The sequence below is a fragment of the Felis catus genome, chromosome B4, assembly GCF_018350175.1.
Source record: "Felis catus isolate Fca126 chromosome B4, F.catus_Fca126_mat1.0, whole genome shotgun sequence".
Lineage (NCBI taxonomy): Eukaryota > Metazoa > Chordata > Mammalia > Carnivora > Felidae > Felis > Felis catus.
The window spans coordinates 97,535,448-97,558,204 of NC_058374.1; the positions used below are offsets into that span (position 1 = coordinate 97,535,448).

Sequence of the window (22,757 nt, forward strand, 5' to 3'; positions counted from 1 at the left end):
CTTGGATAAATTTTAATCAGCACACTTTCCATCCACAGTAATTTGTAATATGTCATTCTAATTAACAAGAGAGGATATACACTGTGAATTATATCTATGTTAAATAGATGTGCATGTTAAGTTGAGTGTCACACATAAAAATGAATGATGAGCAGCTCAGTCTTCTCAGTACTGTCAGAATTACTCAGTATTTTAGCACTTTGAAAGCCTCATTTAACCACCATCTGTGCATTGTGTGGTTTATACACCTTTTACTTCTTCCTGAAAAGTTTGGGATTTCTTTCTCATTACCTGTCATAACCAATCACTGACCAATGGAGTGTGATATACATCGATTCTGGTGGAAAGATTGTCTTAAGTTAGCTCCACTTCAGACATCCATTGTCTTACTGAACACCGAACTTATTTTACTTGGCCAAGGGAAGTCTGGACCCAGCAAAGTTCAAAAAGGTGAAACTAAGTGCAATGGTAAATGATGGCAAATCAGAAAGAGACTACTCTGAACTATCTTAATTTTCTCATTTAATAAAACTGGCAATATCCTAGCGGTGAGGGTTTTAGAAGGGCAGCATAGGAATTTTAAGTTCTGAATAGCAGAGAACATTTCCCTTCTCTTTCCCTTCCTCATTTTATTAATATTAAGTAATCATATAAATGAAAAGGTTTTTTTTAATTTTTCACATTTATTCATTTTTGAGAGAGAGAGAGAGAGAGAGAGAGATACAGAGAGACAGAGCATGAGTTGGGGAGGGGCAGAGAGAGAGGGAGACACAGAATCTGAAGCAGGCTCAGGCTCTGAGCTGTCAGCACAGAGCCCAATGCGGGGCTCAAACTCACAGACTGTCACATCATGACTTAAGCCGAAGTCGGACGCTTAACCAACTGAGCCACCCAGGCTCCCCAAATGAAAAGTTTTTTTAAACACTTTGTTTTATTCAATTCCTATAACATCCTTTGGATTACATAAGCCTGATACCATTACTCTGCTGGTATATATAATAAAATCAAGGCACAGAGAGAGCATTATATATATTTCAAGATTACAGTCTCAAAGTGAACTATATGTGTATGTGTGGTATAGGCCATCACTTCCCACTCATTTGCCCACAGTAGATGTCACTATGAGTCATGATATAATTCATAAATTACAATTTCTAGAAAAAGGAAAATCTAGCCCAGTGAACTAGCATGCCAGCAATTTTCTTCTAAGGGAAGACTGGGAAGCTGATGAAAATCTTTGATTTAATCTATTCTACTCTTTCTTGCAGAATTCCAAGATACCATAACCTGGAGATTAATTTTCCAGCCAATTGTCTGCTGAAAATATCGTATCTTCTCCCCTTCATCTCAACACTTATATCTCTCTTTCTTCTTTCCCACCCCCAACCTTGTTTTCTTTTGCATTGTAGAGAATTAGCTAATATTGTTTTTATCTTCTATTCTCCAAATCTTTCAAGATTGTTTTATTATAAATGGGGCAACTTTAAGAACTGAATGTTCTATGAATGTTTGAGATCAAATTGAACTAATTAAAAGTGACAAATATTTCCAAACCATTTAAAGTACCTATTATACCTCCCAAATTATAAAGCTTAGGATACGGTCCTGATTCTCCAAAACATTAATGTTATATGACTACACACACACACACACACACACACACACACACACACACACTACTATAATTACATTTACTTATCTAGTAAAAGCAGGATAATATAAGCATATTCCTGTCTCTAGACAGAATAATGGAGTGACTCATGAGATAACATTATTTGCACTTTTAGAAGAAAGCATTGTAATCACCAACCTGACTTAGTAGTCTCTAGTCTGCTTTAATAATTTTAATACTTGCTTTTTAGTGCTTTCAAAAATAGAATTTTTATTAGATTTTTTATTATTAGTAACAATTCATTTGAAGTCTGAAGAGAAATTATTTTTAAGTAACTATTATTTTCTTTGTTACCTATATCAGATTTTTTTATAGTCTAGACATCAAGCAAATCTTGGATTTATTACAGATTTCTCTAAGCAATTACATAGTAGTATTTTTAAATCAATGATAATGATGCTTTAAATTTTACTAAGCAGTTAACAGTTTGCGCCTATTATGCTCTCACTTATCCCCATGACTTTTTGGTTATTCAATATTAAGAGATGTCACAAGATTCTTAATTTCCTCATTTAGTTTAGGAGTGGTTCAGGTCTGATTTTTCCTTCTTTCTTTCATGAACTCTTATGTTTTATACCAAATGGTGGGATCATATAATCCTTTAGAACTCATTCTTCTGTATTTTTCTTACCTTAGGTTTTTTGAAAGAGTAGTATATACTCAATCACTCTAATTCTTAATTTTGCGTTAATTTCTCAATGTACTGCGATTGGAGTAGTTTTGCCTTATTTCATTGAATCTGTTTTAACTTAATTTCCAGAGAGCCTCCTTATATATCAAACCAAATAGATGTCATTCAGTTTCAAACTTTCTTCCTATTTTTCCTTTTGTAGCTTGAAAATAGTATCTATTATTTCTTTATTAAAATCCTACTCATTTTGTGTCAAATATACAACTGGTAGATATCCAAATTTCTACATGAAACTCACAGCTTAATGTTTCCCCCTAGATGTTCTGATGGCTGAACTCCAATATATACACCACATTTATCACTTTACAATCCCCAACCAGTTTTCTCCTTATCTTGGTTTCTACTAGTGGTACAGCTATCAGTCCAGTGGCCCAGATGGAGGCCATCCATATCTTTTACCCATCGGCTATATCCAGTTAGTTACTAAGTACTATAAATCCTCTAAAGAGAGCTTTGATACTCTTTTTAATCCATTTTATTTGTTCCTTCAAGAAATACGTATTAATTACTACTATGTTCCAGCTATTTCTGTAAGAGTTGTCAATATTAGTGAGAAAAATAGGCAAGTCCTGAAAGTGATGAAACTTTCAATAGAAGAAGGTAGAAAAATAATAAACAAATGGACAAATCAATGAATTGTTTCAATTATCTATTGTTGCTGAACAATAGATACATTTTAGCGACTTTATAACTAGTTCATTTTACTCACAACTGTGAGGTCAGGGATTCAGGCAGTGGTGCCTTTTCTTTGCTGCATGATGTTTGCAGCATCAGCTGAGGTAGCTCCAACAACTAGAGAGATTTTAGATAGCTCAACTGGGTCAATTTTCTAGGGCCTCAAATCTCCACTTGGCATTTGATAGTGCTGAAATGTCTAAAATGGCTTCTTCACTGGTACCTGGGCTGGCCTGCATCACTCTCTTTACACGGACACCTTCCACTATCTCAGAGCAAAGTGGCCGGAAGGCAGTCAGATTTCTTCCATGATGGTAATTTTCTAAGAGTAGTAAAATGGAAACTATTGGTCCTCTTATTAAACGATGGGGCCAGAATTGAAATAGCATTACTTTTGCCATATTGTATTGGTTGAAAGCAGTCACAGGCTTGCCCAATAGTATATGGGGACATTTCTGGTTTATTCTGGGAGACAAATGCTCCCACCAGAAACATTCAGAATTCTGTGGACTTCCCTTAAATCCTGCTTTGGTAATCTTTTTTTTTCCCCTAATGTTTAATTTTGAGAGAGAGAGAGAGAGAGAGAGAGAGCGACCACACATGCACACGCATGTGTGTGCTTGAGCTGGGTTGGGGCAGAGAGAGAGGGAGACACAGAATCTGAAGCAGGCTCCAGGCTCTGAGCTGACAGCACAGAGCCCTACATGGGGCTCACACTCAAGAACTGTGAGATCATGACCTGAGTTGAAGTCAGATGCTTAACCAACTGAGCCACCCAGGAGCCCATGCTTCGGTGATCTTGAAGCTGAATGAGGTGGTTGACTAGGAGCACTGCTTTTGTCTGAACTTGCTTTCCTTTCTTCCTCCTTCTTTTTTTTCATCAGCTCAATAGCCTCATAATGAATCTCCTTGCCTCTAGCAATATTTTCTTTCCCTCTATACTACACATTTCAGACAGAGAAATCTTTCAGATTGAAAATATGTCTCATCAGTTTTTGTTTAAAACCACTCAGTGCTTCTCCAAAACTTTTTTGATAATGGTTGAATTTCTGAGCTCTCATTGCTTTCCCCATGAAGTATTCTATATTCTAGATCTCTGATCAAACACAGGCTATGTTTTCATCAGTTTTCTGGATGTGTCATGTTTACTTCAGTACTTCTTAATTCTTTTTTCCTGACTGTAATTCCTAAATAGCTTCTCCATCCTTTTGGTGCCATTAGATATCATAAAGCATTTTTTCTTGCAAATTATAAATGGTATCTCTTCCTCTTTAGTGAATAATGCCAGCACGAGGATGTACAACTTGCCAGAGCATGTGCCAATTTCGACCATATGGTAATATGTCAACATTGCCAGATACCCTTGTGTGGCGATTAATACTTACCAATGTACATGGAGGCACAGCTCTGATATCCTGATGCTGGCTTTGAGTTCACACTCACTTTTCATAACCTGTATGAGTTATCACCTTTGGAAAATACCCCCTGACATGTCTTGGGAAGAAATGATACATCTCTCTTTGTAGCTACTATTGTACCTGCATATATATACTCTTACTCAAACACTTAGTCACACTGTGTTGTTACTTGCTTACATGTAAACACCTATTTTAGAAAGGCAGATTTTTTAAAAATAAAAATTTTAAGTGTTTTTATTTAGTTTTGAGAGATAGAGCTCAAGCAGAGGGAGGGCAGAGAGAGAGAGGGAGACACAGAATCTGAAGCAGGCTGCAGGCTCTGAGCTGTCAGTACAGAGCCCGACGTTGGGCTCAAACTCATGAACCACAAGATCATGAACTGAGCCGAAGTTGGACACTCAATTCACTGAGTCACCCAGGCACCCCATAGGAAGGCAGATTTTCTTTCCTTTCCTTCTTTCCTCCTTTCCTTCTTGAGAGACTCCTTTTTCAGTTCTGTAGCCCTAAGGCCTGGTGATACTTCTGGAATCTGGTTATCATTGTAATAGCAAACATTAATATCACTTTCAATGTGCTAAATGCCCTACTAATGCTGTGCATATTTTACCTCACTTAACACACAAAATGTTATGAGGAATATGATAACCTCATTTTACAGATAAACAAAGTTAGGTCACTTGCTTATATTACCATTGTAAATATTTTAAAAGCCGGCTCTTAGACATCAGTGTTTACAAACACAAGCACACTTGTGTGTGTGTGTGTGTGTGTGTATAACACATAAATATATGTGTGTTTACACATATAAATATGCATACATATTTATATATTAAATATTTATGTATTATAAAATATATACACACATAAATATTTGTTATATACTTATATATACATATGCATATACAAAGTGTATATTTACATATTATATGTAATTAAATATAGAACTTACAAATATATGTGTGCAAATTTAAACTAAAAAGTAATTGCAATGATTGTTTAAAACATGAAAAAGGGATTTTTAGGGAACAGTATTTTCCCAGTGCTAATGTTTATAATTGGAAGTGCATGGTGATGAAAGGGAGACCAAATTTGTTAGTTTTATATTGCTGCCTCTGAGGTCTCTAAGGACAATGGGCTCCACCTACTTCATGTATCTAAAGCAATCACTCCCACTGTAACACACCTCGGACCCCTCAGCAGCTGGCTCTACCCAAAGTAAGGGATTACCTTTTCTGAATTCTCAAATCATTGCTAGGCCAAGTCATGTTTCCAAAGGGCTACATTAATGTAGAGGTGCCACCCCCCCCACACCCTTTTCTTTAATTGCACAGTTATCTTATGAGTTAGAGGTAACTCAGAATTCTAGGCAGGAATAATAGAAGTGAAAAGGCACTTTGGCATGAAGAAGATGACATTCAGAAAACTGGCATTAGGGCTAAGTGCTGAGTGAGGAAAGAGTGAACAGAGGAGGTCATGTCAGAATATCAAAAGCTTAGAGTACTAATCAATGCAAATGTAAGGAACTGGAAATTAATTCTATTTTCTTTGGGGGGATAACTGAAAGTCATTAATTGAAATTTTCAATATGGAAATATCTTTCTGGCCACAGTGTGGAAGATAGAAGGGTAGAGAGTAAAAGTGGAGGCAGGGATCATTAGGAACCTTTTGAAATCTTAAAGAAGAAATAATGGCTCTGAACTAGAACAGGATTACTGGTAAGTGTACACCTTCCACGGCTGCAAAACCAATGCAGCAGCAGCTGAGAAGTGACAGAAGTCAGAATATTTCTGGTGAGAACCCTGAGGTCCCAGATTCTTTGGGAACTGTCTCATGTAGGGACTTCTGTTCCTCTGATACCTCACATGAAACTGAACCATGAGATAAAGTATGTTATGTGAATTCATTGCCGTTTTCAGGCCAGATGAAAAAAAAAAACTTCAAAAATTAAAAACAGATTAATTGTTTTGAACAATTGAAACTGAACAGCTCAAGTCTTCAAAGTACATGTCATCAGACTATGTTGTATATAAGCCCTCAGTGTTGCAATTATTTATCACCCAATAGCTACTGCCTGTCATTTATATCACCCTCTCTCAGCCACTACTCCTGACAGCATCCTTGATGATTCCTTGCATTATAGATGTTGCATTATGATCCAGTTGACTTGTTTGCTTCAAATAACTTTGTCTTTCAGTCCATTCCGTTAGCTACCACATCCGTGCTATCAAATCTGCCATCAGCAATAATTGTACACCTTTTGTCTCACTTTCAAGTATTCCAATCTTTGGGCACTGCTTCTTAGAATTCCAGTTTAGTATTTCTTAAACCTGTAATCCAATAGTTCCTTAACCCTAATAGTGTCTCTTATCCACTGATATCCCTCATGTTCACATCCATTAGCCCCTTCATGTTCTCATTTGCCTTTTTAGCCAATTGATTTCAGTTTGCATCATTAAAATCACTTCATCGCATGTACCTCAATTCTCTTTTCTCTTTTCTTATCATTCTTTCCAAGAACAACCTCAGATATTGTTAAATATAGGGTTTGCATCTACCACCTCTTCTCCCAACCAGCTAAAAATGGCTAGAGAAAACTTTTAAGAGAAATATACACTGGCCTCACTTTAAATGTGTTACCACAAACCGCAGGTGATTCCTTTTAAGGTCCTGGCAATCCTGCAGCATTTCCCAAGGCAATTTATGCTCTTACTCTCTGAGAGGACTATTTCACACCTACTCTTCACTGTATTCTTATTTTACTTGCTTCTAATTTCCTTGAGAAATGTAAGTGATCTGAAAGGAACTTATTCTCAACATCCAGAGCTACTATCCTACTATTTCTGTATCCATATATATTCATCTTATGGTAACGGATGAATTGACTTTACTCCTATCTAAGGCTAAAATCACTGAATGGACACCAGAACCTGTGGCCTGCTGAATTTGAGCAAGAAATAAACTTGAAATTTGATAGCTCTTGAAATTGAGGGTTGTTTCTATAACAAAACCTGAGTTATTCAGACTAACTCATGAATATGAAAATACCATTATATTATTTTCCTATTGCTGCATAACAAATTACTACAATTTAGCAGCATAAATCAGCACACATGCACTATCTCACCATTTCTGTGGCTCAGGTGTCCAGGCACAGCTTAGCCGGGTCCTCTGCTTGGTGTGTCCCAAAGTCTGTAAATGAGGTTTTTTCAGGTTATACCTTCATCTGGAGACTTGACTGGGAAATAATCCACTGGAAAGTTTCTTTGAGTTGTTGGTAGAATTTGTTTCCTTACAGCGGCGTCACTATGGACCCCGACTTAGTGCTGCCTGTTGCCTGAAGTTCTCTCTTGGATCCTTGAGACTGCACACAATCACTTGAAGATAAACTTCTCCAACAGAATCCCTCACCACAAGGAGGGTCTCTGGCTTCTTTTAAGGGCTTTCACCTGACTGAGTCCTTTGAAGGGCTTTCACCTCATCAAGTCTTTTCTTTAAGGGTTTCCACCTGACTGACTAACACCATGGAGGAGCTCTATCTCTTGATTAGTTCACAATAAACCTGGACCTTAATTATTTACACAGAATCCCTTTACGTTTGCCATGTTCTATTGATTAGTAGTTAATCCCCTGCACTCAATAATACCCAGTTTTGAAGTCCAAAATCCAAAATTATCCTTGACACCTATGAACACTATACCATACTTAATTTTTTCCATTGAGTTTACTAATGAAAACTGTTTAACTTTGTCACTTTTTCTCTATGTTTGATTCTCATCACTGTAATCCGATCCCAGTTACTAAAATATTTAAATTATACTCTGAAAATCTCTAACAGCATTGTATATCTTTACCTAATCATATTTTTGTCTACATATTTTGTATTTAATTGATTATATTAGGAAGAATTCTAAGATGGTCTTTACGATTCCTGTAAAGATTCTTGTGTTACAAGGCTGGATATGACACTAAACTAAACAGAGCAGAAGCTTGAGGGGCTTGATATTCAAGCTTGAGATTTTCTTTCTTTCTTTCTTTCTTTCTTTCTTTCTTTCTTTCTTTCTTTCTTTCTTTCTTTCTTTCTTTCTCTTTCTTTCTTTCTCTTTCTTTCTTTCTTTCTTTTTCTTCTTTCTTTTTCTTTCTTTCTTTTTTCTTCTTTCTTTCTCTTTCTTTTTCTTTCCTTCTCTCTCTCTCTTCCTTCCTTCCCCCCTCCCTCCTTCCCTTCCTTCCATTTTTCCTTCCTTCCATAACAAAAGATTTGGAAATTGATTATCTGGTATTCCAATGGTTTGATGCACATAGAGTTTTGCAATTACATTGGATTATGGCAAGCCAATAAAGTTCAGAGTCATCAAAGTTCAAGCAAGTAGCATGGAGTGGGCAAAGAGCCAGACTAGCCAATCTTACATGGGCAAGAATAATGGTTGTCAAGGTAAGATAAATACACAAGCAACTGCAGCATGAAGGATACCTCTATGTGACCTGCTTTTACAAAGTCTGTCGGTTTTCATTAATAACCTCAGAGTATTTTCTAGTGCTCCAGTCCTTATAAGGAGATGTCTTTTCAAGAATATATAACATGTAACTTAATCAAATGTTCACTTATGCCAGACAGCACACACAAAGGACCTTTACTTATAATAATTCTTATTTTCTTTACCTGGACCACAAATGCACCAAAGTAGATTAATTATTAGTTAATGGCAAACTACAAACATGGCCCATATATGCCCTCTTTTATTTGGACTTATTCTATAGCCCTATGATTCTGCAGTTTTTCTACTCTATTTCAGACAGGGTGGGTAAATTTAATTCTGAGGTGATGGGTTAGCCAGTCAAGTGTTTCCAAATTCATAAACTGCATTTTCTAAAATAGCATTTGCCAATGACAAAGCTGATATGTTAATTTCGTCTGTCTTCTTTCTGCATCCATCTCTTAATTAGTTCCTAACTCATGAAGAAAAGAGGAGTTTTATACAGGTATCTCTCAAACTCCATATATAACAAATTGCTTTTGATTGCACCTTGGGATATTGGTGCTTATTTTTTAATTAGGGTGGTCATATAATTTACCATCCAAACATGGATGTTTAGAATGAAAGGGAGCATTAGCGATAATTAGTCATCCTCTTTAGTAACTATGGAATACTGCATCAATTAGTTTTGTGGCATACGTACTACTCCAGGATATAGTGACTTGAAAGAGCTATAATGTATTATCTCATTTTCTGTGGTTTTGCTGGATAGCTTTTCCAGCTTCATCAGTATTTCTAGTCTGGGAAAACTAGGCTGAATGATGTAAGGTGGGCACACGTATGTCTAATAGATGTGGGTAGGCCTCCTATGGGTTGGCATCCCTCTGCTCAAAGTGGTCTCATATTCGCCAGCAGGCTAAGCCCAGGTATCACATGGCAGCCCCAGGTTTCAAATGAAGAGCACAGGAGGACAAATCCCTAAGTATAAACATTTTTCGAGTCTGCTTTCCCAGATCTCATTGGCCAAAACTAGTCATATGAACCAAACCCAGAGTTCATATGGAAAGGGACTATTCGAGGAAATGGATAGGAAAAGACAAAATAAATGAAGACCACTACAAAAACAATCTAGTACCACTATCCTTAATTGCTCTTCTGGAAGTGTATCTGACATGTTAAAAGATACAGCCCCATTCTAAATATTAGCTTATTTAACTGAACAGAAGTCTGAATCATTTCCTTTGATTAGAAATAAAACTAAAAGTTTTAGGTTTGTAGTAGTTTCATAGTCATTCAAGAAATGTCACATTTTTGTTTTTAATTAGTCAGATGAATTTTGCCTCCAACCCTACATCCTAACAGAGAGAAATTTGAAAACTCGTGATACTTGAATTTTCTCCTTCTGTAACAATGGGCCAAATTATTGAGATTTTACCAAATGCAAATGTAATCGGGGTGTCCTCTCCTGGCTCAGTGTGGTTACCACTAAGATAGACAAATGATGTTCCCTGTCATGGTGCCCTCAGGTATACTTACTCTGCTGTTTTCATTCAAGCTGGGGGTAGAGAAAAATGTATGACTTTGGTAACCTTGGCTTATCAACCTACTCTTCTCTCTTAGATGTGCTGGTTGGTCATTTCCTCTGAGATGTTGCTTCCTCCCTTGGAGAGCCACCAGAATCAAAGAACCAAATGCTGTTTCTCCTGCAATCATCAAACTTTTTACTCTGTCCAGCTCATTGGAATTTAAAATAAGTTTCTGGCCTGAAGAAAGTCTCCAAACTCTATTCCCTTCAATAGGGTTAGGATTTCCTGGTGGAGGTGGAAATGAAGTCTTTTTTATTTTTTTAATATCTATAAGTTAAATGATTTAACTTAATTTAATTAATTTAATTGTGGGAAGAATTTGACATGACATCTGATTTCTTAACAAACTTTTAAGTGTGTAATATATTACTATTGACTATAGGTACACTATATTATAGCAGATTTCTAGAACTTATTCATCTTGCTTCATGGGAACTTTAGCCTGTTGATTAGTCTTCTGGAAACATATATGCCACTCTTTGATTCTATGAATTTGATTATTTTAGATACCTCATATAAGTGGAGTCATGCAGTATTAGTTTTTCTGTGACTGGCTTATTTCACTTAGTGTAATGTTCTCAAGGTTCATCAATGTTGTCTCATAGTGCAGAATTTCCTTCTTTTCTAAGGCTAAATAGTATTCTATTGTATGTATATAACACATTTCCTTTATCCATTCATCTGTCAATGGACATTTGTTTCTACATTTTGACTTTTGTGACTAATGTTGCAATGTTCATAAGAGTGCTAATATCTCTTTAAAATCCTGATTTCAGTTCCTTTGTAAAATTACTTTGAAGTGGGGATTATTGGATGGTATTGTGGTTTTATTTTTTTAATGTTTATTTATTTTTGAGAGAGAGAGACAGACAGAGCATGAGTGGGGAGGGGCAGAGAGAGAGGGAGACACAGAATCAGAAGCAGGCTCCAGTCTCTGAGCTGTCAGCACAGAGCCCAATGCGGGACTCAAACCCACAAGCCGTAAGATCATGACCTGAGCTGAAGTCAGATGCTTAACCGACTGAGCCGCCCAGGCATCCCTGTAGTTTTATTTTTAATTAATATTTTTAGGAAACTCCACTCTGCTTTCCATAGTATCTGGGGAATGAAGTCTTAAAGACCTTCTTCTTCTTCTTCTTCTTCTTCTTCTTCTTCTTTTTAATGTTTATTTATTTTTGAGAGAGAGAGAGAGAAAGAGAGAGAGAGAGAGCAGGGGAGGGGCATAGAGAGAGAGGGAGACACAGAACCCAAAGCAGGCTCCAGGCTCTGACTTGTCAGCACAGAACCCAATGCGGGGCTGGAACTCACAAACCACAAGATCATGACCTGGGCCAAAGTTGGATGCTTAACTGAGCCACCCAGGCACCCTTTGAAGACTACTTCAAATTAAATTCTGCTACATCCAAAAAAAAAAAAAAAATCGTTTCCTAATTGCTTGAGAAGAGATAGGGGGAAAGAGGAAAACATAAATGTGTAACTTGAAAAATTATCCAGTTTCATGCTCATATCAAAATGGCCTTTTTATTTATTTTTTAATACTGATTTTTTTAAGTTAATTTATTTATTTTGAGAGAGAGAGGGGGAGAGAAAGAATCCCAAGCATGTTCCATGCTGTCAGCGCAGCTGATGTGGGACTTGATCCCACAAACCATGAGATCATTCATTACCCAAGCTGAAATCAAGAGTTGGATGCCCAACTGAATGAGCCACCAGGTACCCCTCAAAATAGCCTTTTTAGAATTTATAAGATAAACTTTTCAACAGTATTTTGAGTAATAGCAGCATCATTGAAAACCATGGATTCCCTCCATGCTTTAAATTTGAATGGAAAAATACGTGGAAGTATAAACTCTTGTACATTTATTTTCCTCTCAAACTCTCATTAATTGGCACAGTATTCAATGTTTTACTGGGAAATAATGCATTGATGAGTAAGTAAAGCTAGAAGAGCCAAGTAAAGAGCATAGTACTGCAGTACTTTTTGGCATGTTCTTAGATTTTTAGGTTTCTAAATATCATGCTAGGTGTACAAAATAACATTTTTGATTTCTGAGTTGAACTGCTAAGAGAAAATGCTGTGGGATGGAAGAGAAGTAAATAAGCAAAGATAAAAAAAAAAAAGTATGCTTTTAAGTGTTTACAGAGAAGAAAATTTTCAAAAAAAAATTAATAGAAAAGTCGATAGTAAGCCTCCTGTGTGATAAAAAGTGATGGTAAAATAGAGAAAAGAGATTGATTGGCGCCCGTTTACCAGCAGTAAGCCTGGGGGAAGCAGACTACTTCTCTAGGCACCAACAAATCCAGCAACCTGTCAAGTACTCACTCAACATGGCATCTACTTCCCAGATAACAGAGGATAAGGGCAAAATCACCATTACTTTTGGTATTTATGCCTTTCAGGACACAAGTAACTCTGAGCAATTAAATTAAATTATACACATAACTTTTTGATCTGCACATTTGTTTATTTTAACCTGCATAAAGTGAATCCTGGATTATAAAAGCATTGGATTGTTGTTGTTGTTGTTGTTTTTAATTCTTACAGCTTAGTTCTACATTTCTAATTGTTCTTCTAGTTTAAGCAAATGTGCATACTGGATAGCATTTGTACCCATAAACATTTGTTAAAAGGGAATTCTATTTTTTTTTTCAACGTTTATTTATTTTTGGGACAGAGAGAGACAGAGCATGAACGGGGGAGGGGCAGAGAGAGAGGGAGACACAGAATCGGAAACAGGCTCCAGGCTCTGAGCCATCAGCCCAGAGCCCGACGCGGGGCTCGAACTCCCGGACGGCGAGATCGTGACCTGGCTGAAGTCGGACGCTCAACCGACTGAGCCACCCAGGCGCCCCAAAAGGGAATTGTATTTAATTCCTTTCCCTGAATTTGAATTAATATATTTTTATTACCCCAGAAATATTAGTTTATTCCCTAAATATGACTAGGTGGATACTTGAGTTAACTGCTAAATTAGTAGATGTGGAGATTTCATTTTGAGTGCAATTTTGGAAACTGTCTTACCTTGTTCTCCTAAGAATTTGCCTGGTCTCATGGAAATTTATAAGGACCTCATATTTTCTTTGATAAGTAAATATTCTATGTTCTTTTTTCTCACCCTTTTTTAAACCTTACTTAGGATAATTCACATAGCATAGCATAACAAGCATGGTACTTTTGATTAAGCTTTAGTCAGAGATAGCGACATTCATCATTTAATTATATTTTCAATATTAATTACACTTTTCTTTCTAGAACTTAGCACAATTTAAATCCATTTACCATGTTCCAACATAGCACAGCTATTATTGCTGTGAACTTTAATTCTTTTAATATATGTTTTATACCTGTTTAGATAATATTTTACCATATATTATATTAGTATATTTTAGACATACTTTCAATGTTTATTATTCCTTCTTAAATCCAGAAGTTTTTATCTAGGATCATTCTTCTGATTTAAAAATCCTCTCATTCAAAAATTTGATTTGGTGAATGTTCAAAAATTTTATCTATAAATATGTTTATGTCACGTTCATTTTTGAAAACTATTTTACAGGCATACAATTTTAAGATGGCAGTTCTTGTTCTTCTCATTCAACAGTTTGAAAATACCAGCCTACTGTCTTTGAGCTTATACTGCTTTTGTTAAGAAGTTAGTTGTGAATCAAATGATCATTCCTTTGGAAGTACTCATTGATTTGGTGGTAAATAATACACCATTTACTATTAAGATTTTCCCTTTGTCATGTTTTTTAACAGTAGTCTTATGATGTGTCTCTATATGGTTTTGTTTTTCATTCTTTCTTTTTTATATATCTGATTTGGTTTTTTTTAGAATTTAGATCTGTAGCTTAATGACTTGTTGGTTTTAGAAAACTTTCGGTTACTTTCTTGTCAGATACTTCTGCACCGTTCATTTTCTCCTTTTCCTGTGGGTACCTATTACATATATATTAGACATTCTCACTATAGAAATATGTATATACACACACACAATGTACTTAGCCATACTGAGGGCCTATAAGTGGGACTGTGATACCCCAGTAGGATGGAAATAGGGAAAGCTGCCATGTGATCAGAAATGTTAAGAGTTCGGTGCTCGCTTCAGCTGCACATATACTACAATTGGAATGATATAGAGAAGATTAGCACGGCCCCTGTGCAAGGATGGCACGCAAATTCGTGAAGTGTTCTGTATTAAAAAAAAAAAAAAGAAATATTAAGAGTTGGGAAAGCCAAGGACACTAGTCACTAATACTGTTTTCTTAGTCATGTTGGATAACGGTCATCATCAAATCTCCAATAAGGATAAACTGGGAGTGGATATCTCTTAAAATATTTTTATTTCAGATTCAGATAAAAATCCTTCTGTAATTTTCACTAAATCTGGGATTTTAATGCTTCAATAGGATGAATTTTTGTTCCTTAAAATTATGTTATTTATGTCACTCAAAATTGTTATTCTCATGGGTAAGAATAGGCAAACTTCCTCACAAAATGCTGTCTTTATAGGGTAATTTTAACTAAGCTATATATTGCATTATTTACTTGAACACAACTATATGATGATTAACAACAAAACATTCCATTTAATTTAATAAAAGCTTGTTGGAATTATTATCATATTGTGCATATATTAAATATTTAAATATTTAATATTTGTATATATACATTGTGTGTTAATATTAAAATACATAAATTACAAGGTATGCCTTTATATGAAGTACATTTTATTTGATCGGTAATAATGCTATGGAGGTAACAACTTATTACAGATATATGAATCTCAGCAGGGGGTAGGGTCTGGTGTCACTAAAAAACAGGAGACTTATCCAGAGAGGTAGATTCTCAGTCATCAGGTTCTAATCCTTGTTTGTAACAATAAATATTTGAGAATTTGATATGCTATTTTTATCTTAATTTACTAGATATTAAAAAATAGCACTCAAACCACCTTGGCCACGTACCATTCACTGGGATTTTTATTATTATAAGAAATGAATCACACTCATGAAATGGTGTTATATCATTATGGATGGATTGATTGTGTTTTGTATGTCTTGAGAATTTAATTGAGTTTGTTGATTTATTTCTACTAGTACACTCAGAATCTTTTTCTATACTTTTCTTTTTTTTTTTCTGTAAGCAATGAGAAATGGGCATCTCAATGATTTAATATGCCCTAAACTTGAGCAGATTAGATATGCCTTAAATATATGGTGAGAGTTTAAAAGCCTGATTATACAGATTAAACAAAAATTAGTAGGTTTAAGATCACATCGGGGACAATAGACTTTGCTCTTTCCTACTGATAATTAATGTACCTATTATCTTAGGTTGCATAGTAGTAATATTCTATTTTCAGCAATTCCTAAACCACCAATGTATTTGATGTATGTATCCCTGAGCTCTGAGGATCTTCTCTGTAAACACCTCCCAAAATAACCACCATTTTTCTTTCCACTCTTCAAATAGCTTGCTCCCCATTTGATAAATCTCCAAAGTTCCCTTTCACTTTTCAAAACTTCAATAAATTCTTCTTTGTCATTTTAAAAAAGATGGTGACAAATAAAAAAAAAAACAGGAAAAATTGTAGCCACATTTTCCCTTTATTCTGCTTTACAAAACTGTCAGCCTAGGTATTATTTAATTTTTTATACTACTAATGGGTAGATGGAAGTTAGAAAATAACAAAAGAATGTAGAGGCCAGTATATAATTTTTCAATATATAATTATCGTATCATTTATAATAGAAATGATAATTGCATTTCTAATTGCTATTGTCCAGAGTCATGTTTATTGAAGTGATTAGAAAGGTCTCTGAACACGGTGCAATCTGAGATCATTTCATTAATCTAATTAACAGGCAAAGAGAAAAAGAGCCTCTGACAAAGGAAAGATTTTGGAGTTAATTTTATTTTTAGTTCTCCATATCTGACAGTCATTTCACTTGTGAGATAGAAAACATGGTATGGTTCAGGAATATATTCAGGGATATATTCAGGGTATATTCAGGGATGCCTTGAATAATGAACAAGAACAGGATAAACCCCTATATTATAGGCAAGATATAACAAAATCACAGTTATACCTTTATATTTCGTGTGTTCCTGATTCATTCATACCTGTTTTTCTCTTTATTATTATATCCCCAGGGCCAAACATACTACCTGATAATAGCAGGGAGTTATTTAATATTTTTAATGAATGGTTAGCATGCATGGTATCTGTATATATATCAAGATCGATGAAGATACTAGATCATTCATGCATATAATGCTGGATGTTTCAAGAGGGATTGCTGTTTACAACAAAATCAACTTTATTCTTTCCTGCTTATACCGCTTGTCCAAATCCAATCTGTTAGGCTAGTTCACTCTCATTGTTTGGATGAATTGTTGAGCAGAACTTCTGAATTTTCTGGACACACAGATAACCAAATTTCCTCTAGTCATCTCAAACAACAAAAGCAGTTTCATTTGAGAAATTAAAATGTCTAGTAATATATTAATCAAAGTCTAAACTTCACTAAAAACATCTGTTCTCCTTTAAAAATATGGTGTGAGGGGGGGCCTGGGTGGCTCAGTCGGTTAAGCGGCCGACTTCGGCTCCGGTCATGATCTCGCGGTCAGTGAGTTCGAGCCCTGTGTCGGGCTCTGTGCTCACAGCTCAGAGCCTGGAGCCTGTTTCAGATTCTGTGTCTCCCTCTCTCTGACCCTCCCCCGTTCATGCTCTGTCTCTCTGTCTCAAAAATAAATAAACGTTAAAAAAAATAAAAAATAAAAATATGGTGTGAGTTAGAGGAGGTCCTGGGATAGAAAAGGGGTGTGTGATTAGCTTCTTCTCTTTGTTCATGACTTGTTTTCTGTCTTCTTTTGTTATTAACCATTCTTTCTGGTGCTTTGAGTTGGAAAAAGGAAAGTATGGAGGATAGTGTTCATGAATAACCGCCAAGAACCAGGGACTGAAGGGTGAGATACAAAACATACAGCCAGAAAAATCATCACCCGTATCACAGAACTGAAGACGACACTCTCCATCTAAAGAGAATCCTTAGCCTTCAAAATATTACATGTAGACATTAATCTGCTGTAACCAGCTTCCAAGCTCAGAGAAGAGTCCTCACTCTAAGAAATGACAGTTCAGTTAGTTTTCCCTAGTCCTTTATCCCTTATCCTTCTCTTTTGTTGGTTTAAGGTGAGTAGTTAGCTCAAAATTGGATACCTTATTTTTAACTATGGGTGTGTGCTCACTGTCTGCTTCTGTCCTTGGGCAGAACTGAATCAGAATTACCTAGAACTGCTAATTTTGCCAATAGCAGGATATATAATCATTAGCCCATTTATTAAGATTTCTGAGTTTCAAATGTCTCATATGTAAAGTGGAGATAATCACAGAAGTTTTTCATATGGATTTCTGGTTTTTGTTTGCAGGTAAATTTAACTTATAGAAACAAAAAGATTAATACAGTGCCTGTGGTTCCATAAACAGTAAATAAACAGTAGCCACCGTTATTATCTTTAAAACAATGCCTTTTCCTCCAGTAGTATTTCTGAAAATAGAAATAGGGTTAAATTCTTACACCTTTACTATTCCTTTTGCTGAAACATGTTTAAAACTTTGACTCCATACTCTTATTTCACTCTCATCATAAATGCTATGCAATGGAGCAGAACTCATATAATATTTTTTAAAACAAAAACATGCAAATTATTTTGACCAGTCCAAATCTACAGTTAAATGGTTAAGTTTTAAAAGGAAATGAGAAAAGGTTGAACTGATATTACCAGAAGACTAATCCATATTACTGAATATGATAAACTACAATTTGCTAAATCATTTAAAGGTTACTTGTCCTATGTAATTTGGTAGATAAATACCTGTCTAGAGAAGTTTAGATGACTGATTTCATCCCAATGTATTTATTGATCAATAGCAATATGAAAGACTCAACTAGATCTAGTAGAACTAAGTACTTTCACCAAGGAATCAATGCAGAAAAATACCTGAAACCTTCATTCACTTAAAAAAAAATAAGATAATCAATTTTAATAAAAAAGGATAAATGCACTAGCTACTGAAACAAAACTTTTTCATTATAGGTGTGGAATTTCTCTCTTGGACACAATCTGTTTGAGATTTATTTTGCAATTTTTTTTCTAGGCTGTTTTGAGACTTCCCAAAATGATTAACTCTGCTTCCAATTTCCCCCTGACAGGCACAGACTTGCTCTTGATCCTCTCTGGAATTGTCCCTTTAACAGACCAGAGGCAAAAATCCCTGTCTTTCTGAGCACTCTTTTTCAAAGATATGGCAATCTACAATAATAACTTCTTCCCTCTTCCCTAATCTATAGTTTGCCATCAAAACACCCATGCTATAACAAATCAGATATTTACACATACTTCATATGTATACATATATACGTGAACAACCATGATTTAACAAATTAAACACATATATTATATATAATGTATATTTTCCTTTGAATTAAAAGCCCAAAATTTGGAATACAAACATTGAATTTAGAAAACTAGCTCTATGAAATTAGTTTATCTCTTCCCCAGAATTATGTTTGTTCCCCTAATTGGTTGTACATTTTTTTTATCTTGGTTACAAATGTGCTATGTATTTTTTTGGAATTCAATCAGCAGGGAGCCTTCAAAGTAGTTTCTTCAACTTATAAAAGTATTTCTTGTGAATATGGTAGGGGTCATCATGCATGGCGATGCTTTATCATGATGTCTACAATTTCAAAAGCGCATTCCCTACCCTGTCTTCCTCTTTGATTATCTTTCTGCCTCCATGTAGAGATAGCCACTTTTAGAAAACAATGGAGCATGAAACAATTGAAATGTTATTGTATCTTTTAGTTTAAGTTTTCAAAAGTGCCAATCCATTCGGAAGGGGGGAGCAGAAGATAGGTAAAATCTTGTCAGGAGTGAATACTGGAATCATAGTTTTGACCTTGTGCCGAAAATATTTTAAAATCCCAATAGCAACTCATTTGAACCATATATACTCTCCCGTCAGGAAGAATTTGCTTGGGATCTCATGGCACATGAGTCTTTAGGAAAAGTTCTAGAAATGTTCAGAATGATGAAGAAAAAAAGCATGTATGGTTTATTCATTTATTGTTATGCTCCAAAATGTCTGAGTGCTAGACTTCTCTTGCTTGGAAAAAAAAATGTTGAGAACAGAAATGTGTCAACCAGTGTCCTGTGGACTAGTTTTTGTTTTTATTTTTGTATTTAACTCTCCTTAAACCCAGCCTTAGATAAACTTTGCAGCTCATTCACTTTTGTTCTTATCCGTGAGGTACTGGTTTCAAAATATATGCTTTTAAAAAGAGGTTCTCAAGTTATCAAGGACAACATGGAACTTCCAGACAAAATGCAGTAAGAGCAGATAAAAACAACCTTTACCTGAACTCTGCTTTCTGACTGACCCTGAAAAATAGGTTGTATTGTAATTCATGCAAAAGTTTTTCTTACAAGTTCTTTTCCTATTAAAACAAACAACAGGGACACCTGCGTGGCTTAGTTGGTTCAGCATCTGACTCTTTTTTGGGCTCAGGTCATGATCTCACACTTCCTGAGTTTGAATCCTGAGTTGGGGTCTGAGCCCTTGGGCTCCTGTGCTGGCAGCTCAGAGCCTGCTTGAGATCTTCTCTCTCCCTCTCTCTCTACGTCTCCCCTAATTGCACTCTCTTAATAAATAAATAAATAACTTAAAAAAAAAACAAAACAAACAAACAAAGCTGTGATATCCAAACTCTAAACCTAAGTAAGCCTATTTGTTCTAGTAGCACAATGCAAGATCAGTCCTTGTAAATTCCATCTATTATTTCTCCATAGTAGTATACCAAAGAACCTAGTTATAAGATGGTATCTTTTATAAGATGGTTTTACAGAACCCTAAAACCTTGTGCAATAATACATATCTCTAAAATGTTATCACTATCATAAATTTTCCCATATAAAAAGTAATTCGCTCTACAAATCTCAAATATATATATATATATATTTTTTTTTTAATTAGATTCATTTCTTCTCTACTTTTAGGAATCAAGAATGCAATACTATTAATGTAATGGAACTTTTTCATCTACATGTTTACATGAAAGCATAAATGCCAACTATTATGCAATTTATTTCATTGTATAAATATTAATTTTTCTAATATAAAGTATTCATTATGAAGACTCGCTTTTTCACAATAACTTACTAGATAATCATAAAAATTATATTATGGTGGGAACTTTGACTTAGGATATTAAATAATAGTACTTTGAAATCTAATCATTTCAGCATTTGGTTTTGTCTGTAATTATTGTTAAACTCTGGTTCTCAAAGGTAAGATCTGGTAAACAAAATCAGAAACTTCACAGCTCCTACAGTCAGAAATTGACTATCCTGGGTCAAGGAATACCAACAATCTCCAATACTCTTCGTGTTTTTTTGTTTCTTTTGTTTTGTTTTGTTTTGTTTTTTGTTTTTGTTTTTGATTTTAGAGAGAGAGAGAGTGCAAGTGAGGGAGAGACAGACAGAGAGGGAGAGAGTCTTAAGGAGGCTCCATGCCTAGTGTGGGCCCCAAGTCAGGGCTTTGTCTCTCCACTGTGAGACTATGACCTTGACCTGAGCTGAAATCAAGAGTCCAATGCTTAACTGACTGAGCCACTGAGGCACCCCATCCAAGATTCTTTGCATTGACAGAGGGTAGAATTATTTTCTTTGTCTTCGATCCAAGTAATTCATCTTCACAAAGCACGTTACCTGGTTATTGACTATTTTAGGAAGAAAATAATTAAAAATCTTTATGTTGATTGTAAGTTCATCAGATAGAAGTGTTTTCAAAAGACTTCTGCAATGTTTAATTTTTTTTTAGCCTTCAATGAAACAGGAAGATCTTTTTTACTCTAAAATTCAGCCTACAGGAATAATTCATATAATTTTGAAAATTTGCATAGCTTTCTACCCATCAGCTTATCTTTCAAAGTGAGAGCTCAGCAGAAATAGGTCCTATTTTCAGGAACATACATAATGATTATAACAAGCTTTGATTGAATAATATATTTAAAACCCAGGAAAGTTTGGTCCTGAATGAACTCCTTTCAGTCTTTTTTTTTTGAGAGTAAAGTTTCCTTTTTCTGTAAAAAAAAAAAAAATCAACAACAACAACAAAAACCAAACCAAAACAAAAACAAAACAAACAAACAACCACCACAACAACAACAACAAAAAAAACTAGCATGTGTTCTCAATCTCCAACTTCTGGTTCCAGACATAAATTCTGATATGTTAATACATTTTACTGGAGCAAATATCTTAACCTACTCCTATTTCATTATAAAGTATGTGAAAGAGTTCTCATTTAATACCTTCTCTCTCTCAATGAGTTGATAACTGTCATGCAAGGAAAAGAGAACATTACTAAGCATTGCTGGATGAGTTTTTGTCAAGAATGACTGTTTTGAAGTGGAAATAAATGAGTCCTGGGGTCTCCTTTTTTATAAAGTATCAGATGTGTAGCCAGGCATCACAGGTGTTCCACCTGTGTGTAGAGGTAGAACTTTTTCCCTCACATTAGACATTTGCTAAATAAAGAATATTTTCTCCACCTTAAGGATACCATTGGCCTGTTTTGTTCTCAAGTGAATACCCAAACTAATTTGTTCATGCCATCACTGTACACACAACCAAATAGCAGGAGCTGCTAGTACTTACTTTAAGCATCCATCACTTTAAAATATATGAGGCAATATCAGAAGGTCTTTAGGAAAATATATTTGTCAAGAAATAAAAGGAATACCTAAACGATATTACAAATCACTAAATAATAATCCAATAGAAAGAAATGTTGAAAAACTGAATAGAAACCTCAGGTAAAATGATACCCAAATAACCCATAATCATTAAGAAGTGTTTCAATCTACAAGTCACGGGAGACTCCACTACAAACAAACCAAAAATAGCTTAAATTAAGGAGACTGTCACTTATAAGTTCTGATTAAAATGCAGATCAACTGGAACTGTTAACACATGTTAATAAAGGGAGTTCAAAATTATTTGGAACACCTGTTATTATCTATCAACTGTGAGCATATGCATACCCTCTGATATATACATCACAGAAATGTACACATACATGCTCCAAAGAACAAGAAATGTTAAGAATGTCTATGACACGATTATTTTAAATAGTTCCCAATTAAAAACAATCTATACGTCTGCTTCAGTTT

At 35.1% G+C, this 22,757-nt stretch overlaps 1 non-coding gene across 1 annotated transcript; it reads left to right on the plus strand.

The window, feature by feature from the left end:
* The first annotated feature begins 14,610 nt into the window (after window positions 1–14,610).
* Window positions 14,611–14,717, plus strand: LOC111561513. The gene has a single exon (XR_002744164.1). It is a non-coding gene; the product is annotated as a U6 spliceosomal RNA (small nuclear RNA).
* The last annotated feature ends 8,040 nt before the right edge of the window (window positions 14,718–22,757 follow it).